We start from the raw sequence: 20,966 nt of genomic DNA, 5'->3' as shown, positions 1-20,966 counted from the left end.
AACCCACAATGGCTCTGATCTCCAGTTGCCAACTTTTTCTTTCAGATTCCCAAGGCTCTCCACAGAATTCTGCCCAAAATTCTTCTCTCGCGATGTCCAAAACCAGAAAGTTAGCCCACCAGTTGTCCAAAAATGTACATTATCTGTGCCCCCTTGAGGAGAAGGAGGGAAGATATTATGCCCCGGTACAAGTACAGGGGCAGGGTACAATCTCGGCACTGGTGGACACTGGATCTCAAGCTACCCTTCTGTCCAGAAGGGCCTTTGATGAACTGAATGCAGGAAGGGGAGAGAATTACCAAATTCCTCTCACCTCACTTCCTGGACAACTCCAGAACTTTGACGGGAAGGAAATTCCCGTCGAGGGGACGGCAGACTTGGACATTAAGATCGGGCGACACAAGTTGAAACACCCGGTCATAGTTGTGACCCCAGAGGGCACCCCTTGTTTACTAGGAAATGACCTCCTGAGAAGGTTGTCACCCCTAATAGATTGCGTAAACAAGGTCCTCTGGACCCAGACTAGCCGACCAATAAAATTAAAACAGAGTGTCAACCATGTTAGTTTAAACGGCACATGCCACATGGTTGAACAAAAATCTGACCAAGTAGAATTTCACTTCCAGAATAGCCAAATTCCAGACGTGACAGTAATAGCAGTAGGACAACAGACTGGTGATGGGGGGGTCCTCTCTATTTCTGAAAATTAACCTTCCTTCCAGTCTAAAGTGGTATTCCACGCTGGAAGGAAACACTCTGAAATTCTATACTAATCCACAATCAGAAACTCCCACTCCTATAGTCCAGAAAGATGTGAAATCAGCTCAGAGCCTGGCTGATATTCAGCAAATTGGTGAGCAGTTGTTCATCCCTGTTCAGTTAAATGATGGGAAGGACTCTGTTCTCGCTCGAGTGTGTGTGAACAACGGTAAGAGCTTCATCAGCGAAGCCATGTTTCGCCAACTCCCAAAAGATCCAGCCATTCCCACCTTCAAACTGATAGACAAATGGGAAATGGACCTGGAAGCACCCAATTCAAAACATCTCCTGCCAAGCAGGTGTATGCTCAAAATCTCCATTGGCAACAAGAGCATAGTCCACAATTGTTGGGTCGTGCGAGACGTCCCTGCCGCCTTTTACTTAGGCAGTGACATTCTCAATCGCTTTGCCATTAGTTTGGACCTAATAAACTTCAAAGCTTGGTCCCGATTAGCGGATAATCCCATGGGCTTTGATGATCCAGAAAAAGCATTTAGGTCAGCTCAATTGCTACCTTATGCAGTTGAAATTCAGGTAAAAGAGGAAGTCACCATCCCAGAAAGGACTCGACTATTCTCCCTGGAAGTGAAAGTTAAAAGGGGACAAGAGTTGAAAAACCCTGATGCTTACATACATCTAAATGCTTCTCTCCAACAGCAAGGGTTGGGGGTAAACCCAACTCCATTAGTCAACCTAGAACGTGACACCATTCCAATAGAGGTGGATAACAGCGACTTAAAGAGTGTTACTCTAGCCGCAGGCACCATTATTGGAATGGCGGTTGATGACCGACATTTCTCCATTGATCTTGTAAATGAACTGTTAGGACCAATCTAAGGACTGTGTTGACAGTGACAGTGAGGACAATACAACACCAGACAGGATTTTTACCCGGCATGGGGGGAACTTCCTGGTGTACACTTCCTGCCCTTATGGTAAGGAAGATGTGACGTGTGACTTCAGGAGGGATGAGGTGATTTTCCAGGTCCATGAGGGCTACCTTTCCCACCTGAAGCCTCCGGTCCAAATCAGCACTCTGACCAGGGACTTCTCCACCCAGCTGGAGGAGGCCGCTGAAATAGCCAAACCAGAAGTCTTTCCAGGCTTCAGGCAGATGGTGGAAGAGAGAGTCAACCTAGCTGATGCCTGTGTGACTCTGGAACAAAAGCAAAAGTTGAAACAAGTTTTCTTGGATTTCCAAGATCTCTTTGCGGTAGACTCATATGACTGTGGTCGCACTGACATCCACACAACAACAATCCCCACGGACCCTGGCATGACTCCTGTGTTTGTGAAGCAATATCGCTTGCCTCTCGCCTCAATGGAGTCCCTTACTGAAATAATTAAGAACCTTGAGTCCCGGGGAATAATCCGTCCAGTCCACAGCACCTTCAATAATCCGGTGCTGGGAATATTAAAGCCAAACGGCCAGTGGAGACTCTGCGCCGACCTTAGGGAGCTCAACAAACGGGTCCATACTTCCCGATGGCCTCTGCCCTACATTGACCAAGGGCTGGCCCAGATTCAGGGGTCACAGGTATTCACTGCAATAGACCTGACCAATGGATACTGGACCGTGCCTGTCAGCAGGGAGGACCAATACAAACTGGCTTTTACCTTTGGGGGCCAGCAGTACACATGGACCCGGACTCCCTTCGGATACCTCAACTCCGGCAATGAATTCAACATTTTTCTACACAAGGCCATGCCCGACTTGGGTGCAAGGGGTAACCTGGCTTATGTAGATGATGTCCTCATCAAAAGCTCAACTGTTGAGGAACACATAGCGGAGATCCGTTATGTTCTGACACAGTTGAGGGCCGCCGGAGCAAAACTTTCCTTTCAGAAAGCACAGTGGTGTAAAACCCGTGTTAACTTCTTGGGCCATGAGATTACTCCTCAGGGTCTCTGTCCCCAGGAAAAGAAAGTGGAAGCACTTCAGAAACTGAAAGACCCCACAACTCTGCGGGAACTAAGGAGCCTCCTTGGACTGACTAATTACAGCAGAAAGTTCATTGAGGGCTACGCAGAGATCACCAGACCCCTGATTCATCTCCTGAAAGGGGGGGTCAAGTGGGAATGGGGTCCAGAACAAGCCGAGGCAGTAAAACAACTCAAAAGAAGCCTCTCACAAGCGCCCTGCCTAGCTTACCCTGTCAGAAACAAGGAGTTCTTCCTGGAGACGGGGTTCTCTAATACGTGCTTGACGGCAGTATTATACCAAAAGCATGACAAGGTCAATAAAGTAATCTCCTATGCGAGCAAAACTTTATCCTCTGTGGAGGAAAAATTCAACGATTGTGAGAAGGCACTCCTGGCAACGGTGTGGGCATTGAAGAATTACCGCCCGTTTATCCAGGGGGAACACATCATAGTGGAGACTCCACACCAGCCTCTGCAATATCTCCAAAGTGACAGAATCCGGGCCGGAAATGTGAGTAATTCCCGAATTACTTCCTGGATTCTGTCAATGCAAGGCTTTCCTGTGGAGGTCAGATATGGCCAAAACAAGAAGAGTCCCCTCGCGCAAGGTCTGGCTGACTTGCATGATTGTGCCAGAGAAAACTGTCTCGAGGACGAAAGTCTAAAAATAAAGGACAACATGGAGGCATACCTTAATTCCCCCCACAAAGTCTTTGAAGAAGACAAGTGTGAGGGAATGCCCACTGTGTATGTGGATGGATGCTCTTACCATGTTGACACCATAGGGGAGAAAGAACTGGTGGCTGGCGTAGGGAATGCATGGGTGAATGAGTCCCCAGAACCCTCCGCTGGATACAAAATTGGTCCCCGAAGTAGTCAGGTGGCAGAATTGATGGCTGTGCATCAGGCCATCCTCACTGCTGTCCAGCATCAACTCCGCGAACTGGTCATAATCACAGATTCGGATTATGTACGGAACGGGTTCGTGGAGCACCTGGTTAATTGGAAAACCAGAGGCATGTTAGGTGCTAACAACAAACCCTTGAAACATGGGAAGTTGATCCAAAACATTGATGATCTGGTCACATCGAATGGGATGACCATCTACTGGAAAAAGATCAAGGGTCATTCCAAAGTAGAGGGACCAGACAAAACTGGAAATGACTTAGCTGATCAGCTGGCCAAAACCGGGGCCATCCAAGGGGATCTAATTGAGATTGAGTCCCTGTTGGGGGAAATCCAGGTCACTGCCATCACTAGGTCCCAGACAAATGCTCACAACGACCTTTCAATTGCACAATGGAGTAAGGAGACCCCTGATGCTGATTTGATTACTGCTCAGAAGGGGGATCCAATAATTGGTAAATTTTACCAGCACCTTGAGGACCCTGAGAACTTCCCCTGACGGATACCGATTACATTGGGAAAGAGGACCTAAGAGTGTTGATGAAATGTTCCGAATCCAAGACGGTTTGTTGGTAAGGAAATCCAAAGCTGGCCACGATCAGTGGGTGGTTCCTACCTCATTCCGAAGCCTGATGTTAAGTCACGCCCATGATGCGGCCACCGCCGGTCATAGGGGGTTTCACACAACACTGGAAATCTTAAGAGAGGTTGCATACTGGCCACACATGGGCCAGGACCTCAACCAATATTTGAAGGGTTGTCTTGTGTGTGCACAATTTCAGCCGACATCCCTCACACACCGGGCGCCTTTACAAAAGAGGGGAATGACACTGCCATGGTCAGATTTACAAATCGACTTTGTAGGCCCCGTGGTTCGCTCGGCTAGGGGGAATAAGTACATGTTGACCGTCACATGCTTGTTTACCAAGTGGGTGGAATGTCTCCCAGCCCCAAATTGCAAGGCAGAAACTGCAGCTGCCTTGATGATTAACCACATCTTTTCCCGTTTTGGTCTACCTCAAAGGATTGAGTCAGACAGAGGTAGCCACTTCACCAGTGAAGTAATGACAAAGATGTGGGAGATACTGGGGGTCAAGAGAAAGCTGCATATTGCTTATAGACCAGCTTCTTCTGGGGCAGTAGAGAGATATAACCGGACAATTGTGAGCATATTAAAGAAGTTTGTGGCAGATTCTGGGCCAAGTTGGGATATCCGATTACCTCTGGTCCTAATGGCCATCAGATCTACCCCTTCATCTGCAACCAAAATGTCACCATTTGAGTTGATGACTGGGCGCAAGATGGTGCTTCCTCAGCATTTGCTCTATAAGACCCAAGAGCAGACACTGATAAATGCCTCCACTACTCATGAGTATGTAGAGAATTTAAGGAAACACCTCCAACATGCTTTTGCTTATGCTCAGCGGAATCTAGAAAGATCAGCTGATAGCATGAAGACCCACTATGACCTGAAAACTTCCAGGAAGGAATATCAGGTGGGAGACCGGGTCTATCTATACAACTTCCAAAGGAACCAGGCCAAGCAGCGAAAATTTTTGCCTACATGGAAGGGACCACTCGAGATCATAGACAAGATCTCCCCTGTGGCCTACAAAATCCACATCCCCAAAGGCGGTTCGGCAGAGGGGGAAGACAAGTGGGTCCACATAAACCAGTTGAAATGTTGCCATCCCAGGCACACTCTGCAACAACTGGAGGAATCCTCTGGAATCCTAGCGGGTACTGTATCAGACTAATTCAGTTCCAATCATAAAACATACCACATCTAGTCTCTAAAATATTGTGATTTGCATGAAACTGTCTCTTAGTTATACTGTTTTTTTTTTTTCAAAATAAGAATGTAATGTTTCGTGATGATGAAATGCATATGCTGCCCCACTATCTCAACGGTGGTGGAAAAACGTCTATGAATAGGTATTGCCGCTCTTCCTTTGTCGTCCTAGGAGAAAGAAAACCTGAAGACGGGCCAAGGAGGATGATACGGAGACCGGGAACGAAGATCCAATGGGCCCAGTGGACCGCCCAATATTCCCATCAGGACCGGCGAGGAGAACTGATCGATCAGTACCGGATGGAGGAAAAGATGCTGAACTGTGCCATCTATTGGAAGAAGATGAGGAAACATCCCAGATCTTGCGAGTCCCATCAGTGAAACCGAATGGCCATCGCAAGAGGGGGGCTTGTGGGATGTATTTACCCATGCATCCGAGCCATACCTCAAAACTGTGCAGTACTGACATGGAAAACATCATGATGGCCAGAGCTTCCCAGAAAATGCACAGGGAAATGCATGAAGAATAGGCTGCCATTCATTTTTGCCGATGTTATGGGCACAGAAGGACACTGCCTAAAACCACCATTGGACTACCCGCACAGTAGTCTGAAACCATTGGGAATGGCAATGCTGATTGCCAAATGCAACCTAGAATTGTGGGGAATTCATTTTCTTAAATCCCAAAAATGGGTGCAGTACCAGTACTCACCACTATCCAAAAGCCGGCAGTTTAAAACCACTCTGTGTTTCTCTGAAGGCAAGCCAAAGTGCCTATTTCAAACATTGCAATATGTGCAAAATATTCACTGAACACCAGCAGACATTTGGTAGAATGGAGTTTTGTGTGCCTACAAAATCTGGGAAATGAAGAGCCCAGGGCTGCGCTGTGGATTTCAGCAGTTTAAGTTGCATTGGACTGAAAGACACTACAAATCTAAATGTTCAAATTGACTGAGTGACCTACTTTTGAGTGTCACATAGGTTGAAATTGTTTAAATGTCATAGTTTTAAACTTAGAATCAGCCTTCTAGCTGCATATGTAAAAAAATGTCTTGACTTAGACTGGGGAACAAAAAGTGACATTTTATCTGAAACCTGGCTTAAGGAATTTGATTTTGCTTGGCAGCTACCCCCATCAGCAGTGAAACTTGAGTCACCACTGTGTTCCCAGGCCAACCTTCCTTTTGCTGCCCCCACTAAGGATATGCCATCTATCTGATAATTGAATTACCTGTGCTCTGCAAGAGAGTGAACAAAGCCCTCTTCACTCAGGCAAAGGTTTTTATTACCGCAGTCGTAAAATGTAGCTTCCTCTTGGCAAGAGCTGGGAGGAGCACTGCCTGTGAGAGCAAGCTGGCTTGGCAGAAACTGGAAAGACTGGTTTCTATACCATGTGACCTGGGAAACCACACCCCTTTGGAGCCAGAACATAACTTTAAAAAGATGAATAACTCATAGAGCGGACATGTGAAAATTTTATAAATGATACCATAATTCTTGTGATTTTTCTGCCCACATTTTAAGAGGTTTTTCGACCCGGTGGCGTGTTCAGGGGGGTTTTAGCGGAAAAGTGGATATAACTCTAAATGTATGCATGTTAAAAATCTGAAACTTCATCAGTTAATGTCCGTACTCCCTGCACACATGTATGTAAAGTTGGGTCAATGTCAGAAATTGCAAAATCAGTTAAAAAGGGAAATATGTGCCATTTCTGAATGCAAGCTCCCAGGAAGAGCAGAGTTTGAACAGGGTATACCTCCTGTAATGCATGATGGGTGCAAATGAATTTAAAACAATATGTACCTCTGCAAATATGTATTTGTTTCAAATCTAGATTTGTGTGTAAGTTGACAGGAGGAGTGGACTTTCTGCAGGCTGTAAATTGACATCACTCTGACCCAACCTAGCTCCCCCAATCAAATGATAAATGGAAGTTTGACCAATTAGAAGCTGAGAGAGAGGTAGGGTCAGTGATGCTAGAACACACCCACATTCTAAACACATAAAAGCAGACAGACAGGACAGATAGGGACTTTTCAAAATCCATCTGCCGCTGGAAGCTCTGCCGGAAAAATCCATACTTTACCTCCATCAAACCTCCAGAAAGCCAAACTAGAGACTTCAATCTATCCAGAACTAAGAGACCAGACCAGAGAGAAAGCAGTGCTGTACCCAGAGAGACCCAGACCAGCAGAGAGCTGACCCAGATCACTGTGAAGTGCAGAGGCCAGACCAGACCAGAGTCCAGTCTAAAACCCTGACCAGATCCGTGATGAGGCCCATTTCACTCAAGAATATAGTGTGAGTACCTAGAAAACTGTGCAGAACCAATCTCCTAGTTAAAATAATATAATTCAATCCATTTTTAACCTAAGTAGAACTGCATCTTAGCAATTGTGTTATCCTGCCATCATGTTTAACGCTGAAAAAGTGTGCGTTTAAAATTTCAAATCTGAAAAACGACCTTTATTCAATCGTTCATATCTCCGCAACCGTTTGTGCTAGAGACTTGCAATAACTTTTATTTGAAAGCTTAGAATCTTAGCTTTGAATCGCACCTAGAACCGCATTCCTACCCCTTATAGTTTTACCGCAATCGCGGAACACGCATCCGCGAATTTTGCCGCGATTTGCAAATTTCTTCACATGTAAAAACTGCTGCTGCTTGCCTTCCATTTGCCAGAAATTCGTTTAACCTGCTAACTATCCCTGCATCATTGCTAGTGTGAGCCTGGACTAATATTAACTAGATACCACTCACCCTGAACCTCTGAAAGGGGAATTAAAAGCAATTTAGCATATTTTTTAATTCATTGCCAGCACATATCAAAGCAATTTGGGCCTGTGTTTTCAAAACTCCTATCTGTGTTTTAAACTTCTGTTGTCTAAGCTTGCCGGGGTGAACTGAATCACATTTGATTGCATTTCTGAGAACTGTGTGTTTCCTTCCATTTCCTTGCCTTGCATCAAGGGGGGGAGGGGATTGCCAGAGAAAAGTGATTACATTGTTTTGTTGAAATCATATTGAGTATTTCTATACTGCATTTCATTCATTGAATATTGCATCCACCTGAGCTTACATAAAGCATTCTGTACCACCTTCTTCTTTTGTTCCTATTCACCTGTGTGCTATCTTATCCATTTCATGTCAACTCATTAGTGATTATAAGAAGTGTGTTAGTGCCAGATTCTCCGTTGTTAATCTTCATCATATCAGATTAAGTGTGCTATTCAATTATTAATTTATTATAAAGTGTGATATATATATTTTAATTTATCAAATAAACCTTTTAAACTTGCAAAACAGAACTACTTCTTGGCTCAGTGGGGTCAGGGGGATTCCAAGAGAAGGGTGTTATATAGGGGTAGTCATCCAGAACGCATGAACTGGACCTAAAGATATATCCATAAGGGTTTTCATTCAGTATTCTAGACTAGGCGTTGACTTAGCTGTAGTGCTGAATTGAATCCTCTTACACATCACAGGGAAGCTGTTTGCAGAGGCCCTGGTAAAAAAAACTTCCAGGAATGGGTAGACAGGGAAGGCCTACTTAGCCATCTACAGGCATGCTTCAGAGTTCTGTGGACCGGGGATTTCATTTGTTCTTCATTACTCAGAAACACCTTGCATTATCCAAGAGCAAACTGTATGCAGTTTTTGTTGACTTAAGAACTGCATTTGACAGTGTCCTGAGGAGGTTGTTATGGGATATATTATTGTCCAAGAACATCCCTGAGACACTGCTTACGCCAATCCAGCTATTATAAACTTGCAACTCAGCCACAGTACGATGGAGTTTAGCAGCAGATGTGACCGCACCCTTTCCGTTGGACAGAGGTTTCCACCAGGGATGTCATTTAGCCCATTATTCTTCAGTACTTACATCAATACTGTTATTGAAGAACTGAGCCAGCATAACTTTCACTTTCTGCCGCTGGGGAGCAGCAAGTTCCCAGCACTGCTTTTTGCAGATGATGCTGTTCTTCTGTCCAGGTCAGTCCAAGTGGCTGCAAGGGCACCTGCTGTTAAAACTGATATAATATTGTTTCGTCCTTATTGTATATGTTGGCCTATCCCCAGTCGCTCTGCGAGGAAATCCGCATCGCAAGGTCATAACCTTTAGTTAATCGAGCCTCCATTGTAGGTTAAAGCCGCCATTTTAGTTAGTCGTGCAAAGTCACCCTGTGGCCTAAAATGGCCGACCTGTGTTCTCTTGTTCTTGCTTAACCTCTTCAACCTCTGTAGGCGACTTAATGTCCAGCCTGCCTGCAGGCTACATGTTAGGGTCATGTAGACCTTGTCCTTTGTTGACCTCGGGATCAGGGGATTACTTGAATCAGCGATGTTAACCTACAAGTATATAAGAACAATAACGCTATTTAAACATGACATGCAAAACATCTGTTTGGCCTGCCTTGAAACAAATGTGTAAAGAGTGTAAAGTTAAACCCAGAGAATAATAGTGCTTGTTAGTAAATGTATTAAGAAGTAAACCGCATGCACGAGATATGTAAATTAGGAATGAACCTGGCGCAAACCCTAGCCCAGTACATGATTAACTTGTAGGAGGCTGGACATCGTTATGAAGAAACTGTATAAATATGCTGATGTCCAGCTAGCAATTCCTGTTCATTGCTCACATTGAACCTTCTGGTGGTCTCTGTGAAGTACTGACGGCCAAATAGCTGTTTGTGTACTTTGTTTCGTAAACTGTTCAGTATTGCAATAAAGATTCTGGGAATCTTTATAAGGCCGTGTTGGTGTATTTCTCTTTGCATGGCGTAAAAGCCTTAATATTGTATTTTCTGATTCCAAAGATGGCGCCTGAATAGGGACCCTCAAGATTGACTTCGTCTCGTTGAAGGTTGGCTAGGCTATCGGACCGGGATCGGACGGTGCCAACAAAACGGCCCCTCTGGATAAGAAGCGAATTCCTCGACAGAACAGCACGATCTGATCCCTGAACGGTGAGCTGTAGCCCGAGACAACGTCTTGACGAGGGTCCTATATCGAGGAGGGTAAATTTTATGAAATCACCAGACACGTGGGTCCTTAGAATTGTTCTTAGTAACCCGATCAGCCTCCCAGTCCTTTGGTCAGGTCAATCGTGACCCGATTCTTAATTTAACCCTGACAATTTGAATTTGGCGCATTGTACTCGCGAGCACAATTATTTGACCAGGTAACACCAGAATTCTGATATGCCTGGGAAATTGTCTGCCTGCTTCAGGGCATTATTCCGCAGCGACAGACAATCGTTGGAAGATAGCCATCCCGCACCACAGGAGGGGTCGCCCGCATGTAGTATGTACTGTAAGAAAGGCTTTGGTAGTATAGCATTTAATGATATTTGGCACAGACAGACCAGACATAACTCTAATCTTCGGTGGCCAACCAATGGTAGCTTTGAAATCCCTCATATAGAATATCTAGAGTCTGCATTGGTAAAGAAAAAGGCTAGACCTGCAGCATTTGACGCATTGCACAGTTGGAAAACAGAAGCTTTGCAGCAACAAAAAAGTGGAAGAAACATATGCATCGACATATGACGAATGCCGAAAAGGCGCTGTTATATGATCAAAATAAGCGATTGGAAGTAAGGAACTTGGACAGAGCGTTTCAATTAGGCATTCAGAAAATTTACCCTTCAAAAGATTTTCATACGTCCGATGAATTGATTAACAAACTTTTGCATGAACGAAGGCCCGATGCCTCTGCCCCACCCCCGTACGTCCCTCCTCCTGATGCTTGGCCCCTTCCTGTCGTTATTCCTCCTCCTATAGTTCCCCCGGTCCTTCCTATTGTTCTTCCTGCTCTTCTTCCAACCGTTGCTCCTTTGCCTGCCCCCTTGCTTCCACCTATTGACATTCAGAATGTGCCTACTCTTCCTTTTCCAAGTGATTCTGCATTGCTTGTAGTAGACCAGGGAACGGGATCGAGGGTTGTGACTCGTAATACTGTGTCCCCAAATAAAAAGAATTAATTAATTGCTTGGGCTAAACATTGTATGGAGAAGGGTGAACAAGCTGATGTTTTTTCCACACTCAAAAATCTGAAAAGTATTCCTGAAAAAAATGTTTTTATTGAAGGGTTAGGAATTCAATTGAGCATAATGTGGAATAGATTAAACATAGAGGTCAATACATTCCACAGGGAAGTATGCCCCTGGCGCCGGTAACCATTAACCAGTGTGCCTATTGTCGACAGGAAGGTCACTGGCACGCACAATGTCCGACCTTGCAGCAAAGGTCATTTGGGAACATGGGTAGACGATCCAGAGGTCGCCCAGGTGCAGGGGGCCCTGGCAGAGGTCAGTTTGAGCCAGAATCACAGCAACCTTCTTCACAGGATAAACAAGTTTCGAATGTGGATAATAGAAACATTTTTGTTCATCCTTCTGCATCGTACCTCTCTGAAGAGCTTCCTTTTGACGACATTCTGTTTTCGTTAGATTGCCCGAAGCAGGATTTGGAACCAACGGCTATTCCAGTTCATCTGAAAGGTCCCTACATTGAGATGGCGGTGGGAAATAGGAAGCATCTATTTTTAGTAGATACGGGAGCACAAAAGTGTTCCATTGACCATTCACGGGTTCCAAACATTCCCGTCAGGGCAGTCCAACATCTCCGTAGGGTTTTCAGGCACACCTGTAGTTTGTCCAGTCTCTTTGCCGGTACCGATAACAGTGGGTCCCTTCACGGAGCAGTGTCCATTTCTTCTTACTACAAACTGTGGGGAGAATTTGCTGGGGTTAAATTTGCTGAAGGAATTGAATGCAGTAATATATTGCTCCTCGGACGGAGTTTGGTTAACAATTTCACCTCTGCAATCACTCGCCTCTCAGTTTTTGACTCGACCTTTACCGCCAGAATTTAGTAACATTACGGAATGCTTATGGGCAATTGATGATAATGATGTGGGCATTCTTCAAATTGAACCTGTTAAAATTATCCTGAAGCATGGAGTAAAATTGCCTCGCATTCCACAATATAAGATCTCAGTTGAAGGCGAACAGGCTTTGAAATGTATAGTTTCTGATTTTGTACATCGTGGAGTAATTTAGGAAATTACAGGTAGTTTGTGTAACAGCCCGATTTTGCCAGTATATAAAAAAGGTGATAATGCGATTCCTTTTCGGTTTATAATTGATTTATGTGCTATTAACAAAATTGTGGCTCCTCAATTTCCCATTGTACCTGATGTTACAATGATACTAACTATGATTCCGGCTTCTGCCACTCACTTTAGCGTTGTTTACCTCAAAAATGTGTTTTTCAGTATTCCTATACACAAGTATAGTAGGTATTTGTTTGTGTTTACCCTAGGTGGATGCTCGTTCACATTCACTCGTGCACCAGAAGGGTACACTGAGAGTCCAAGTATTTATAGTAGAGCATTGAAAGAGCAACTCGATACTCTCGAGTTGCCTACTACTTGCACGTTACTACAGTATGTAGATGATCTCCTCTTGGCTCCTGATTCTGAGAGTGTCTGTAAAGGAGGCACCAGGTTGTTGCTTTGTCATCTGGCAAAACATGGCCACAAAGCTTCACTCAAAAAATTCCAATATTGTTGTCAGGAGGTCACCTATTGAGGCTATCTCCTGTCAAAGGAGGGAAGAAGGCTGACACCTGAACGAATAAAAACTATTTCTGGCATGTCTGTCCCAAATATGCAGAAGGAAGTTAGAGCCCTGATAGGTATGGCTTCTTACTGTAGATTGTGGATCCCTAACTTTTCGTTAACGATTAAACCAATGCTGGCTTTGACAAAGAAGGGCATTTCTTTGCCATTGCCATGGACTTTGGAACACCAGACAGCATTTGATTTGCTCAAAACCGCGCTGTGTTCCAAATTATGAAAAGGCCTTCGTGTTGTATGTGCATGAACGTGATGGATGTGCTTTGTCTGTGTTAACGCAGGAACATGGAGGGAAGAATAGGCCATGCGGCTATTTCTCATCCGTCCTTGATCCTGTTGCATGCGCTTTGCCGAGATGTTTGAGAGCTGTCACTGCTGCTGCTACGTCTGTAAAACAGAGCGAGGGAATGGTCCTGGGTCATGCGTTAACCCTAATGGTACCTCACTCTGTAGATATTTTATTAAATAGAACTCAAACGCAACACCTTACTTCTGCATGATTGACAAGATACGAATTGATCTTGTTTGCTCCCCACATTCAAATTCAGAGGTGTTGTGTATTAAATCCGGCTGAACTTTTACCTGTCCCGCAAGATACTGTTGATGGTGACGAAACGTCACACGATTGCATTTACACTACAGAACAAGAGACTAAAGGTAGAATCAATTTGAAAGACAGGCCTTTGAATAGTCCACAAGGAGAGCTATTTTGAGATGGCTCCTGTTTCAAACTTCCAAATGGTACATCCACGGCTGCTTATGCCGTCACTACCTTAACCACGATTGTGGAAACCAAAAGAATCATGCATAATTCCGCGCAGGCCGCAGAAATTCTAGTATTAACTCGAGCTTGTGAACTTTCCGAAGGGCTTACAGTAAATATATATACTGACAGTCAGTATGCCTTTGGGGTAGTTCACAACTTCGGTAGGCTTTGGAAAGAACGGGGTTTCTTGACCTCACATGGCACAAAAATACAGCACGGCACTTTAATAGTGCGATTTACTTTCAGCGCTCGCACTCCCAGTTAGCCATTGTTAAATGTACAGCACATCAAAAGATTACAGATGATATAGGAAAAGGGAATGCTTTCGCTGATCAGATAGCTAAACAAACTGCCACTGATTTTAGTTCAGAAATGTATGCTGTAAGGGAAACTGTAAATGTTTGTACTTTTGGTGAAAGTATCGATTCTGTAAAAGACATTCAAGCAGATGCTACTGCAGAGGAGAACAAGAAATGGGTCGAGGGTGCAGGGAGATTGGATGGTGATGGGTGTTGGGTGGATAATGTTGAAGAAAAAGGGTTACTCTCTGACGCCTACATTACAATAATGGTCATTATGGCTCATGGTCCGACCCATGTCTGTGCGCGTAAACTGACTAAAATGTTACAGAGTGTATGGGCCAGTGATAAAATGTTCAAAATTGCGGAGCGCTTTGTCCAAGGGTGCATGGTCTGCTTGCAGCACAATGTAGGAAAAGGTACCTCGACTCCTAGAGGAAGTTTCGCTTCACTTTCTGTTCCGTTTGAGGCCATCCACTTTGATTTTATTGAGATGGAACTTTGCAACAATCTTAAATATGTACTGGTTGTCATTTGTGCATTTAGCAAGTGGGTTGAGGCCTTCCCTGTTAGAGATGCAACAGCCATAACCACGGCAAAAACTCTGTTGAAAGAGTTCTTTCCTACGTTCGGGCTGCCAAGAGCCATCTGGTCGGATAATGGGCCACACTTTATCGCTGCTGTAATCCTACAAATATGCGAGGGATTGCAGATTGATAAACGGTTCCATTCGGCCAGACATGCCCAAAGTGCCGGATTAGTGGAAAGGCACAACAGCATTATAAAGAACAAGCTCGCTAAGACGTGTGCTGGCACCAAGTTAAAATGGCCGGACACCTTACCAATTGTGTTGCTGTCGATGAGAACAAACCCTCAAACTAAGACTCGGCTCTCTCCCTTTGAGGTGGTAATGGGGAGGCCTGCTAACATTTGGGGTATGCCAAAGAGTCACTCATTGCGGGATATAGAGAATGTGCTTCTTTCATATTACTGTAACCAGTTGACTAAAAATCTATTTTCAATTTATCACCAGGTGCGAGAGGCTTTACCTGTACGATACGAGGGTCCCGGTCACAGTCTATGACCAGGGGACTGGATCCTCACGAAAGTTTTCGAAAGGTCGTCTTGCTTTGCACCTCGGTGGAGGGGTCCCGACCAGGTCCTGCTAGTCACCCAGACTGCGGTGCGGGTAGCAGGACGGAAGAACTGGATACATGCAACACACACCAAACGGATCCCGCAGCCCGTGCCATACGATACAGAAGACACAGAATCCCTTTCCAATGCTGTAACCAATGTGCCCGAAACAGCAACAACCGACAAGAGAGTATTGGAGACCGTTCCAGAGTTTGTAAGGCCAGACAAAACGGCCATCTTGCCTCCGCACTCTCCAACAGTGGTACTTCCGGATCATCCATTTTCTGATCCCATTTCCGTTCACTCGCCACCCCCAGTGGGAAGTGACGACATACTGTTTTCTGACCTTTCAGCACCGGAAATTGTGAAATATAATTTACGTCCAAGAAGATAGAGGTACGGCCCAGTTTGACTGTGCGATTGAAGAAATCATTTGAGGGCTTGCCTTTTGGCCCGACTGTACGAAAAGATTCTATTTGCTAAGGGTTGTGGGAAAGACATTAAGAAGACGCGCGACTGGAGTCACCAGCAAACGAACAATTGGTGTTTTTCGATTGAAGACTACGATGCCTGCACCCGCTACCACTCGTACTGAACTTTTAGATACATATGTGACTAGCAGAGACAATGATCAAGCTTGTAAGGGGACCCTGAAAATGTATTGCCTTTTTGTAATAATAAAGTTTTTTTGTAACTATTGGTTTTGGGTTATGGTACCTGGAAGAAGCATATCCGCTAGAGAACTTTTTACCTGTTGAAAATGTATCTGTTATACCCACTCCTTTCCGTGCAATTGCTGGATCTGCTTGCATTTACTGCAACATGGGGATAAGGGGCTAGGTTGGTACATTCATCCTTTACCTTTGACAACTCCTTGTTATGCTTCTCTTAGAGCACTATTCGTTGGCCGTTGGAATGACAGCATCTCAGGGAGCTTTGATGGTACAAATTTGAATAGTTTTGAAAAACGTGTTTTGATGCCCCTGGGATGCTCGCTGTTTGCAAATAGGAGTAAGCCAAATGCTGCTTCTGTTAGGCCCTCTGATAGATTGTCTCGTCCTTTTCAGTCTTTGATCTCTTTCAAAATGGCTCCTATAGGCAATAGGGATGCCACGCCTCCATCTTATTCTGTTAACCATAGCCCCGATTCAGTTTCCTTCTGCATACAGAGGAATGGAACACGGTCAATGGGTGATTTTAGAAGATGCGCCAACGTTGCGAATTTGACTAGTGAGAACAGACCTATGTATGTAGGTGAACCTGTCTATTTCTTTTGCGGTAATGTGGCATTTCCATGGTTGCCCAGGGATTGGCAAGGAACCTGCTATTTAGGGATTTTATTACCTGGGGTATTTATTGCCAGTGCTGCAGAAATTTCAAAGACTCGTCCACGACAAGATGTGAAGGGGGATACTCCAGTGCAAACTCTAGGAGACATCATGAAATCCTTTGTGCCATTTTTTGGGCAAATTATGAATTCAGAAGATATCAGGGGACTGGCGAGAGTACTGGAGAAAACCATCAACCGGACCACTGACATACTCTATAATATGACGTTAGAACAGTGTCAGAAATCCTCGGCAAATGCTTGACCACGTAGTGTAGCCGAAGATATCTTCCCAACAATGTCACTGACTGGCCGCCAAATATCGGACAGACTGAGACATTCTTTGAAAGATGGAAATCCACGAAAATCCAGAGGAAAACCAGAGGACGCCCCAAGGGTTAAACAGCAAGGGATGTCAGCCAACTCCGGTAACCTATAGAAAAAAACCCTGTTTAATTATCAGCACAATGCAAGGCAACAGTCTTAGAGTACTAAGTATTAGAACCAACCTTATAAGGTAGGAACACAGGAGCCGGTAAGAGGTACAAGGAAATCTATCCTCCAAAATTCATGGACAAAGTAAGCAAAGACAAATATGATAAGAGGAGTAAATCCTACACCTTCGAGTGAACGATGTATATAGTGTATGATGTGCCTTACCATGGAACCCCAGGAAGACAGCAAGAGAGGTTAATCAAGAGATGCCGTACCCAAGTAGCAACAGCCGAACTGTGCCCGACGACACGAGGACACCTTCGTAGAGTCACCAGTTCCAGATTGAGAACCCGACGAAACGAGGACGCACAGGCAATACACCCAAAGAAGTCTCTATTCCAAGGTGTATGTCTGGGGGAAACGGTAAAGGGCTGAAGTAACGCTGGGATACAGGCACCTTGCTTGAAAGGTCGTAGTGAAGAGAAGGTCAAACAGGTCCGGTACACTTGATCCGTAGGAAGCACAGAAAACACTGCACAATACGAGCAGCACACGAAGCAGACAAGGAAGAAGCCAGGCAGTCCAGGAAAACGTTCCGAGGTCGAGGAGCCAGAAACCCAAAATAATTCAGGCAAACAAGGCAGACAAGGACAAGGCAGGGACAAATTCAAAAAACGAAATCCAGGGTCAATCAAGGCAGCAGAAATCCAAACAGTTTTCAAAGCAGGAAACAAGGCGCACTTCCGCGTTAATCAGAAGCGCTGAATCCAAGGCAAACGGGAACTAAATAAGACCAAGTCACATGACAGGAATTCAAACGTGATGACGAAAACATCACGGGCGCCACAGTTTCCAGGCCAACCGCCAGGAACGCCCGTAACGTCCCATATGTTGAGCCTTCTGGGAAATGTAGTGTACGTTAGCACTATGTGTAAAACGGTGCAGGTTCTTATGCAGAATGAGGCGTTTGGCATTTACGTGAGACCTTGGTGTGAAAAGAGTATGTTTCCTGCTATATTGCGAGGTATCTAGTAGCTTAGCAGAGCCCCTTAAACCCTGTGTGCGTGAACGGAGCTTAGTGGTAGATGGATTCCTAACAAACAGAAAGCGATAAGATTAGTAGCTCTTCAGAACCGGATGGCATTAGATGTCATTCTGGCAGAGAGTGGAGGAGTATGTAAATTAGTGGGGTCCCCTTGCTGCGTTTACATACCAGACTCCTCTCCAACGATCTTTAGGGCGATCCAAAATCTACATGTTCTTAGTTCGGAAGTACATGCTCCTGAGGGAAACTGGGAACTTAGTGCATGGTTTTGGGACCTCCTACGGTCGTGGGGATGGAAGTTGTTTTCGACCCTGCTGATTATCTTGGGTAGTTTTCTATTCCTTTGTTGTTGTATACAGTGTCTCCCTGGTATATATTCGGTATTAGGGGGGTGTTGCATGCAAGCAACAAGTGTATTAGGGCATAAAATATATGCCCCATACAAGGTTTCTAAGGAGTATGTGTTGAAAGAAACTCTAGTGTCAGATCTGATGGCAATAGATATGTCTGATAATCATTCGGGGTGTATGGACGTTGAAATGTGGAGTTAGTCGAAAAGTGATTGGAAGTATTTTAGCACTTGGCATAGGCCAAAAGGAGGGTTTGTTAAAACTGATATAATATTGTTTCGTCCTTATTGTATATGTTGGCCTATGCCCAGTCTCTCTACGAGGAAATCTGCATCGCAAGGTCATAACCTTTAGTTAATCGAGCCTCCATTTTAGGTTAAAGCCGCCATTTTAGTTAGTCGTGCAAAGTCACCCTGTGGCCTAAAATGGCCGACCTGTGTTCTCTTGTTCTTACTTAACCCCTTCAACCTCTGTAGGTGACTTAATGTCCAACCTGCCTGCAGGCTACATGTTAGGGTCGTGTTGACCTTGTCCTTTGTTGACCTCGGGATCAGGGGATTACTTGAATCAGCGATGTTATCCTACAAGTATATAAGAACAATAACGCTATTTAAACATGACATGCGAAACATCTGTTTGACCTGCATTGAAACAAATGTGTAAAGAGTGTAAAGTTAAACCCAGAGAATAATAGTGCTTGTTAGTAAATGTATTAAGAAGTAAACCGCATGCACGAGATATGTAAATTAGGAATGATCCTGGCGCGAACCCTAGCCCAGTACATGATTAACTTGTAGGAGGCTGGACATCGTTATGAAGAAACTGTATAAATATGCTGATGTCCAGCTAGCAATTCCTGTTCACTGCTCACATTAAAGCCTTAATATTGTATTTTCTGATTCCACACTGCGAGCAGAACTCCTAGTATGACTGTACGGTAGCAATGGTGCCGGTAGTGATACCGCTGCCGTTGTTGCCTTACCGCCATACTTGTAATGAGTTCCAATACCAGAACAGCAAAATCCGAGAAACAGGTCAGTAGGACCATGACACAGATCCAGAATGCATGGAAGCCAGCAAGAGTCGACTGCCGAAGTCCAGGATCACTAGTGACAGGAAGAACCTCTTTGAGATGCGATAAAGCATTTAGCACATTCGTTTCTACTTCCACTTGTACTGTATAATCACAAACGGACAGGGGAATGTAACCCACCAGAGCATGAAGCTTTCTGACATCGTAGCCTACCTTGCTTTTGTGTAATGTAGTCACCTATGACTATAGTGCTCAGTCAAACCCAAAGCAAAATGTCGGATAAGCACTGCACTCGGCTATGTGCTGAAAAATCGAGTGTTGGTCAATAAATGTTTGCTTCTACATGAAGTGGACAGAAACCCATACAAGGTGTAGAGAGGGGCAATAATCACATTAGAGAAAGGAATCAGGGGTGGTAAAGAAGAAATGTGTACTAGGTGCCTGTAGCCCAAGTTAGTGGTCCAGAGCTGCAGGCAAGGGTCTCCAACAAGGACGACAGTCACCAAACACACAGTAGAGCTTTCTGATAAGGGCTCTAATCATATTCCAGCTTGTAGAGAGGGGCACAGGAAAGCCTCACTGAGAGCATCAGTGGTGGAACTGTCCGTCTTTTTACCCAGTGCCCACTGTGGGTGCGGGTGTGCACAAATCACAAAGGAAAGCTTGGATCGCAGCCTGCTTATAAAGTCTCTTTGAGCCGGCATTGCAACCTTTCTGATTGGCTATAGAGCTGGACACAGTAAGAAGATCAAAAGAGACACTGGGAATACAGTCTTCTGGTTGTGGTTAGAGCCTGCATTTCACACTTTCTGATTGGCTATAGTGCTGGATACAGAGAGAAGGACAAGAGAGAAAAAGGGAATGCAGTCTTCTGGTGGTGGCTGGAGCCTGCATTTCAGCCTTTATGACCTTCCATGGAAAAAAAAACATGCTCTAATTTGTATTCTGACTCTACATGAATAGATCTCCATGAAAGCCTTTGCATGTACTTCGTGACAGGAAAAGACATCCGTGGCACTCTTGGAATAGCTCTGTACGAAAACTAGCAACATAAATTGGAAAGCACATTTACTAACATGTTTTATCTCTAATTCAACTAAGTCCCTTTTGTTAACGTCCTAGTGAATGTTTCCTTACTTTCTAGTTTAATACCATGACAATATGCTGGACGTGTAAAAAAAAAAAGAGAATGGCATCAGTGTTTCTTTGCGGAATATTTCAGAAAGGTGTACCATTATTTGATTGATCTGAGGCAGCTGCCCCTTACTCTTCCTTGTGTGAACTCCAAGGTTTGATTCATGGAGATAATATAACAATGGGCTGCTGCAGGTGACTCCCTTTTAACTTAGCCAATAGGTATTGTGTGGGCTTAAACGTGGCATTGGGGCATGTACAGTGTAAACATTGTGTTTGGGAAGTCAAATGTACTTTGGTCATTATTGCCATGACCTCTACTTCTACTGGGCATTAAACCTGATAGCCGAGTGCAGTGGTCTTCAAACTGTAAGGCTGTCCCAGGGAGGGGGGGGCGCAGGAGGGGGCTGAAGTA

At 44.7% G+C, this 20,966-nt stretch overlaps 1 protein-coding gene across 1 annotated transcript in view; it reads left to right on the top strand.

Annotated features, from left to right (window-relative positions):
- The window catches only part of OPN3 (opsin 3), a 515,396-nt gene that overhangs the window by 489,781 nt on the left and 4,649 nt on the right, over positions 1–20,966 (top strand). The gene's annotated exons all lie outside the window — the stretch shown is intronic.

The sequence above is a fragment of the Ambystoma mexicanum genome, chromosome 4q (assembly GCF_040938575.1).
Source record: "Ambystoma mexicanum isolate Mex_15411 chromosome 4q, UKY_AmexF1_1, whole genome shotgun sequence".
NCBI lineage: Eukaryota > Metazoa > Chordata > Amphibia > Caudata > Ambystomatidae > Ambystoma > Ambystoma mexicanum.
This window is presented reverse-complemented; position numbering and strand designations above follow the sequence as displayed.